At 39.1% G+C, this 6160-nt stretch overlaps 1 non-coding gene across 1 annotated transcript; it reads right to left on the bottom strand.

The window, feature by feature from the left end:
• Positions 1 to 5441: 5441 nt before the first annotated feature.
• Positions 5442 to 5520, bottom strand: LOC122152025. The gene has a single exon (XR_006164375.1). It is a non-coding gene; the product is annotated as a small nucleolar RNA SNORD65 (small nucleolar RNA).
• Positions 5521 to 6160: the final 640 nt, after the last annotated feature.

Below are 6160 nucleotides of genomic sequence, written 5' to 3' on the forward strand. Positions count from 1 at the left end.
GAAGTATCACCAAACCAAAAACCAAACTCACTGCCATCAAGTTGATTCCAACTCACAGCAACACCCATTGGGTTTCCAAGGCTGTCAATCTTTACAGAAGCAGATTGTCTCATCTTTCTTCTGTGGAGCAACTGACGGGTTCAAACTACCAACCTTCTAGTCAGCAGCCAAATGCCTTAACCACTACACCACCAGAGCCCCTTCTAAAGCAGGAGGGAGGGCTTAATGACATCTCTCATTCCCTTCTTGTTACCAGGTGGACATTGGACAGAAAGTAGATCTGAGTTGCTGCTCATTCAAGCTAAGCGCAGTAGGGCTGAGTTAACCAATAGAATCTGACAGGGAACCAATAGGAGGCTTGTGGTTACAGGTGCTGGGTTATCATGAGCTCTACGCCCAAAGACAATTTCTGTCAGTGGAATCTTCCGTTTCCTAGTGTATAAAATAGTGAGAAGGAGTGCTGGGGGACACAATGGTTAAGCACTATGCTGCAAACCAAAATGTTGGTGCTTGGAACCCACCCAGGGCGATCTGCTCCCATAAAGATTACAGTCTAGAAAACCCTATGAGGTAGTTCTACTATGTTATATGGGGTCACTGTGAGTCAAAAATGAACTCAGTGGCACCCAACAACAACAAATGGTGAGAGCATCATCTGCCTGACCTACATCAAAATAAAACAAACCTCCCAGCAAGATGGCCGAATAAGCAGATAAGCTACACAGAACCTCTGTAACCAAGCAATAAGAAACCGATTAAAACCCATACAGAAGATGATTCTGGAACTCTGAACTCTGAAAGCAAGGATAAAGGAGTGGATTAAATACCAACTAGTAGAAAAACCTGAATGAAAACAATGAGTTAGGAGACAAACAGCACTGCTGGCTGCCAGCTGTCCCGAGGGGACGTCCGTTTTGAATATATCCCGGTAGCAACCTAAGAATCAGCTCTGCTCCTTAAAGACTGCACAGGCAAGCACCGCATTGGTGCCTGACAACCAGAAAGGAAAGCAGCAAAGAGGGAGACAAACAGACCTGTCGACTGCAGTGGTTGTCTTGAGAGAGCAGCCATTTTGAAATATTTGCAAGCGGCAGGCGAGACCATTTTGAATATATGCGAGCGGTGTTCTTACCTAGAGTGCGATATAGGAGCGGGTTCCAATTGCTTGAGGACAAGACCGGCAGCTAGCTGCGCTGGAGGCTGATGACTGGGGGGTCATCCTTGTTACAATCATACCTCACACACTTTTGGTGAACAGAGATGTAGCCATCCTCTGCCTCCGCCCACCTTCTCGACCAGCAGGAATTCCACTCCCATCTGTGCCCTGACAGAGCCTCGGGGCCGTGCCTCATTCCCCCCCAGTTTTGCTTTTCTTTGTTTTTAAATTATTCTTTTTATCTTCATCCTTTCTTACATTTTTTTAGTTTTCTCTTTCCCATCCCGGGTTTGTGTTTCTTTCTTTTCATCTTTTCCCTTTTCCTGGTTCCTTTTTTTCTTTCTTTCCTTTGGTTCTTCCCATCCCTTGTTTTTCCTTTTGCAAAAGTTTTCCCATTTTTTCTTTAGTTATTCTTTTACTCTTGCTCTTTTCTCTCATTACTCCTTCCCCCAGATATTGTGGCTTTTTCTTTTTCTCATTATCTTTCTTTTATCCTTTTAAAATATATTTTGAAAATTTTTCTGCTCATTTGCTGCATTTCTTTCTTTTGGTGATTATTCCTGTTTGTTTATGTGGTTTGAGCTTTTTGTTCTCGTGTTTTTATATTTTTTTGGTGTTTTTTAATTTTATTTTTATTTTTTGTCTAACTGAATGGAAGATAGAAACTGTTCCAACACAACCCAACCATACCTGCACCCCCTGCAGCCCTACCCACTAAATGAGGGCCAACACTTGCTTTTGCACCAACTGACAAACAATAGACGGAAGCCTATACCAGTTCAACTCACCTTCAACTGTTCCTTATGAACAGCTAACAGAGATCTGTGCTCATACTCTCATTCTCTTTCATACAGTAAACATAAATATAACACCACCACAATGTCTGAGAGACAACAGACCATCACAATCCACGCAAAGAAGCAAGATAAAGTAGTAGAAACAAGGGACCAGGGTCCAAACTCATAAAACATTCCTGAGGAAGCAGCATTGTAACTCCCAAATAAGGAATTCAAAACAATTATATTTGGGTACCATCAACAGATTGAGAGACAGATCAAGGAAAACAGTGACAAGATCAAGGAAAACACTGCCAAAATTAAGGAAAACACAGAAAAAAACTCTTGAACAATACAAGAACAAACTGACAAAAACAATACAAGAACAAATTGACTACATAAACAAAAAATTAGAAATGATACAAAAACACCAGAAGATTTCAGAAATAGATAACATATTAAAGGGGCAAAGGAGTAGGATTGAATTGATGGAAGACAGAATTAATGAGACTGAAGACAAATATCTCAATATTACTTTGTTAGGGGATCGATCAGACAAAAGATCAAAACAAAATGTAGAATGATCGGATATCATCAAGAGGAATAACCTATGTGTAATTGGAATTCCAGAACAGGAAAAGACAAATGAAACCACAGAGAAAATTGCCAAATATTTGTTGGAAGAGAATTTCCCAAATATGATGAAAGATGAGAATATGTCCATTCAAGACATTCAATGAACCCCAAACAGGATATATGCCAAAAGAAAATCTCCAAGATATATCATAATCAAGATGAATAAAGAATCCTGAAAGCAGCATGGAAAAAAAAAAAAAAAAAAAATTACTTATAAAGAGCAACCAATAAGACTAAGCTCTGATTTCTTGGCAGAAACCAAAGATTATTAGTGGTTACCAGGGGTAAGAGTGAGAGGACAAGGGGAAGCTTTTGTTTGGGGGGCATTGAGTTTATGATACTAGGTGATAGAATATTTTGGAAAGGATAGCAATAATGGTGGCACAACATGAAAAAGGTGATCAATGTCCTTGGTTGTAAATGTGGAAGTGTTAGGCTGGTGAATGTCTTGTTGCATATGTTTTCACCACAATAAAAGTAAAAAAAAAAAAAAAAAACAGTTGCTATGGAGTTGATTCTAATTCATAGCAACTCCAAGTGTGTCAGAGGAGCTCTGGTAGCATAGAGCCTAAGGCACTTGACTGCTAACCAGAAGCCTGACGGTTCAAACCCACCAGCCACTCCTCGGAAGGAAGGTTGGGCAATCCTACTTCTGTAGTGATACTGCCTCAGAAACCCAAGGAGGGGTGGCTATGAGTCGGGGCAGACTCGATGGCAAATAACAACAACAACAAGAAGTGTGTCAGAGTATAACTCTGTTCTATAGGGTTTTCAGTGGCTGAATTTCTTCAGAAGTGGATTACCAGCCCTTTCTTCCTAGCTACCTCTGGATGGACTCAAACCACCAACCCCTTGGTTAGTAGTGCACATTAACTGTTGCACAACCCAGGCAGGGACTCCTGGCTATATCATATGGCTGTAATGAGGATAAAATGAGATTATGGGTTTTAAAATGTGCTTTTTTAAACCTGGCAGTGCTATAGAATCAGAGAGGGGTATTATTTTCCACCCTTTCCACATACCTGTCCCTCAACAGCCCAACTGGAATGGCCTGTCTCAGTTAACTCCATACACTGGGTTACCCTTTAGAAGAAAGAAAACTTGTAATCCCCAGTTACATTTCAAGGTTTTTTTGTTTTGTTTTTTTAATGACTGTGGATAGGTTTATAGTTAAAATGATCAGATATCTACATGTTTTCAGATCTAAGCTGGAGGAACAATGACCTGCTTTAACACACCAGGAACTTTTCCAGAAAGAGAAAGGAGGCATCTCTTAGTGACTGTGTAATTTTAAGGTGATCTCCAGCAGGATAGTACCTTGACCACAGTTAATTATTCTTTTATTGGAAGCATGTTTCTTACTAAAGATTTACAACATCACTTAAAAAAAAAAAAAAAAAGATTAATTTTTTTAAAGACTTCTTTTTTTTTATTTTTTTGCAAGGAGAAAGAATAAAAGTAAATGACTCTTTAGGACAAGGAATGCAGGCAGTAAAAAGCAACAAATGTGAACTGTGATCTGTTGGGATAGAATCCCAGAAGACCTGACAAGGAATAGCATTCCCTCAAGACAAATCTCAAAGGCAAAGGGAAGACAGTGAGGTACAGACTTTTAGTGGCAGCCAATTAAAGCTCAATAAACAAATTGGAGCATTTTGCTGTCTGCTCAATTTCAGGCCCACCTTCCAAATAGCTCAGATTAAAGTTCTTAGACAAAAAAAGAGATGTTCAAATTCCCAAAGCAATTCAGTTTACAAAGTAGATTCTATTTGATTTGTAGAGGAACAGCATGTATTGTGTGCTGTGTCAGAGCTTCTGAATGGCTATTCCAGAAAAATGTGCTGAGTCATGAACCCCTAAGGATAAAAGAGTTTGACAAGAACATTCTTGGAGGATGGCAAATGCTGTGACAATTGTATAATTTAGGGATAACAGAAGGCCCATTATCATTCTCCTAACTGATGCCCTTCAATGCAAACATTTACCTCACATCTGTGCCCAGAAAAACTTGGTGAACAACAGAAACAATAGCTAATATTTATTGAACATCTACCACACACACACACATGCACATGCACACACACATTTATGGATTAAAAAACCCAAAAACTCACTGCTGTCGAGTCGATTCGACTCATAGCAACCCCTCCTTGGGTTTCTGAGGTGCTATCTCTATGGAAGTAGATTGCCCAATCTTTCTTCCAAGGAGTGTCTGGTGAGTTTAAACCTCCAGCCTTCTGGTTAGCAGTCAAATGCCTTAGGCACTAGACCACCAGAGCTCCCATTAGTACATTTAATTTCTTTAATAGCCCTATGACATGTTTTACAGTGAGGAAACTGAGGTTCTGAAAGGCTAAATGACTTGTTTCCAGTCACCTAACCACAGAAACTGAGCTAGAATTTGAACTCAGGTAATCTAGTTGTGCAAACACAAGCTTAAGGAGTATAGATGCTGCATCTTCTATGTACTCATAGATCTCTGTCATTTTAACTGATTGTGGTTAAACTCTATTCAAAGAGGGATCTTACTTTTGGTTTTCTTCAGACACCATGGACTGTGCAATAAAAAGGTCTCCAGGTTGTTATTAATGGAGGAGAAATTAATTGTATGGCACTGTTAATGTAACACATAGTCAGAGTGACTATAGTGTTATATGAGTTGGGATCGACTGGACGGCAACAGGGTTGGTTTACTTTGGTTAATATGTATTTTCTGTGTTCAAATAATGCTCCTTTTTTGTAAAACAAAAGATGGCACATTATTTCCCTTTGAGAAGAGCTCTATTTATTTCCTGTAACATTCTAAGATAATCCTATCTCAACTGCTGGCAGTTGAGGTTATCTGAGGTCACACTTCTTTCTGTTTATTTTATCTTCAGAACACCACTACCAAAGATTCACCACTACACCATCTGCCTGTAATTCCAGCTATTTTGGATGATTTCATCATATGAATGACCTTTTAGGCCTTCACAACAAGACCAATACATCATTCAGTTGTGAATTTATGGTGCCGGTACTCCTGGTTCTTGGGAATTGTTCCTTGCGGTTCCTTTCAAAGTCACTGGCAGGGCCTTCTTCCATGATGAGATGGTAAGCCTAAAGAAAATTAGATCACCAACTGGCTTATAGGAGGCATTTTGGAGGGAAAGGGGCAAGAAACAAAACAGTTAAAAGAAACAAAAGAGTTAAAACAAAACTGTTAGAAGTCAGGGGGGAGCCCCTAACACACCTGCTTATTCCCACCTTTTCCAAACTTAGCCATAGCACCTCAAATGCCAAGTATTATCTTGTAGATCACAAAAGAAATATTATATTCTAATAATAAAATTTCATTTTGTGGTTTTTTTTTTATTTTTTTAAGGCTTATTCTTGGGAAATGGGTAAGTCATGAATAGTTGTTTACATAAATTTGACTTCTCTAGTTGTTACAGGATTAGCTTTATACCACCCCTCCCACATTGATTTCTTAGATTCTAAATAAGTTAACTTTACTACGAAATGAGGATGACAATACTCACTTCACAGGGTTATTATGAGAGGTAAATAGTATAATGTGTTTGGAACATATTGAGAAGTCCATAAATGACCA

The sequence above is a fragment of the Orycteropus afer genome, unplaced genomic scaffold, assembly GCF_000298275.1.
Source record: "Orycteropus afer afer isolate SDZICR_OR568_19922 unplaced genomic scaffold, OryAfe1.0 scaffold00016, whole genome shotgun sequence".
NCBI classification, from domain to species: Eukaryota; Metazoa; Chordata; class Mammalia; order Tubulidentata; family Orycteropodidae; genus Orycteropus; species Orycteropus afer.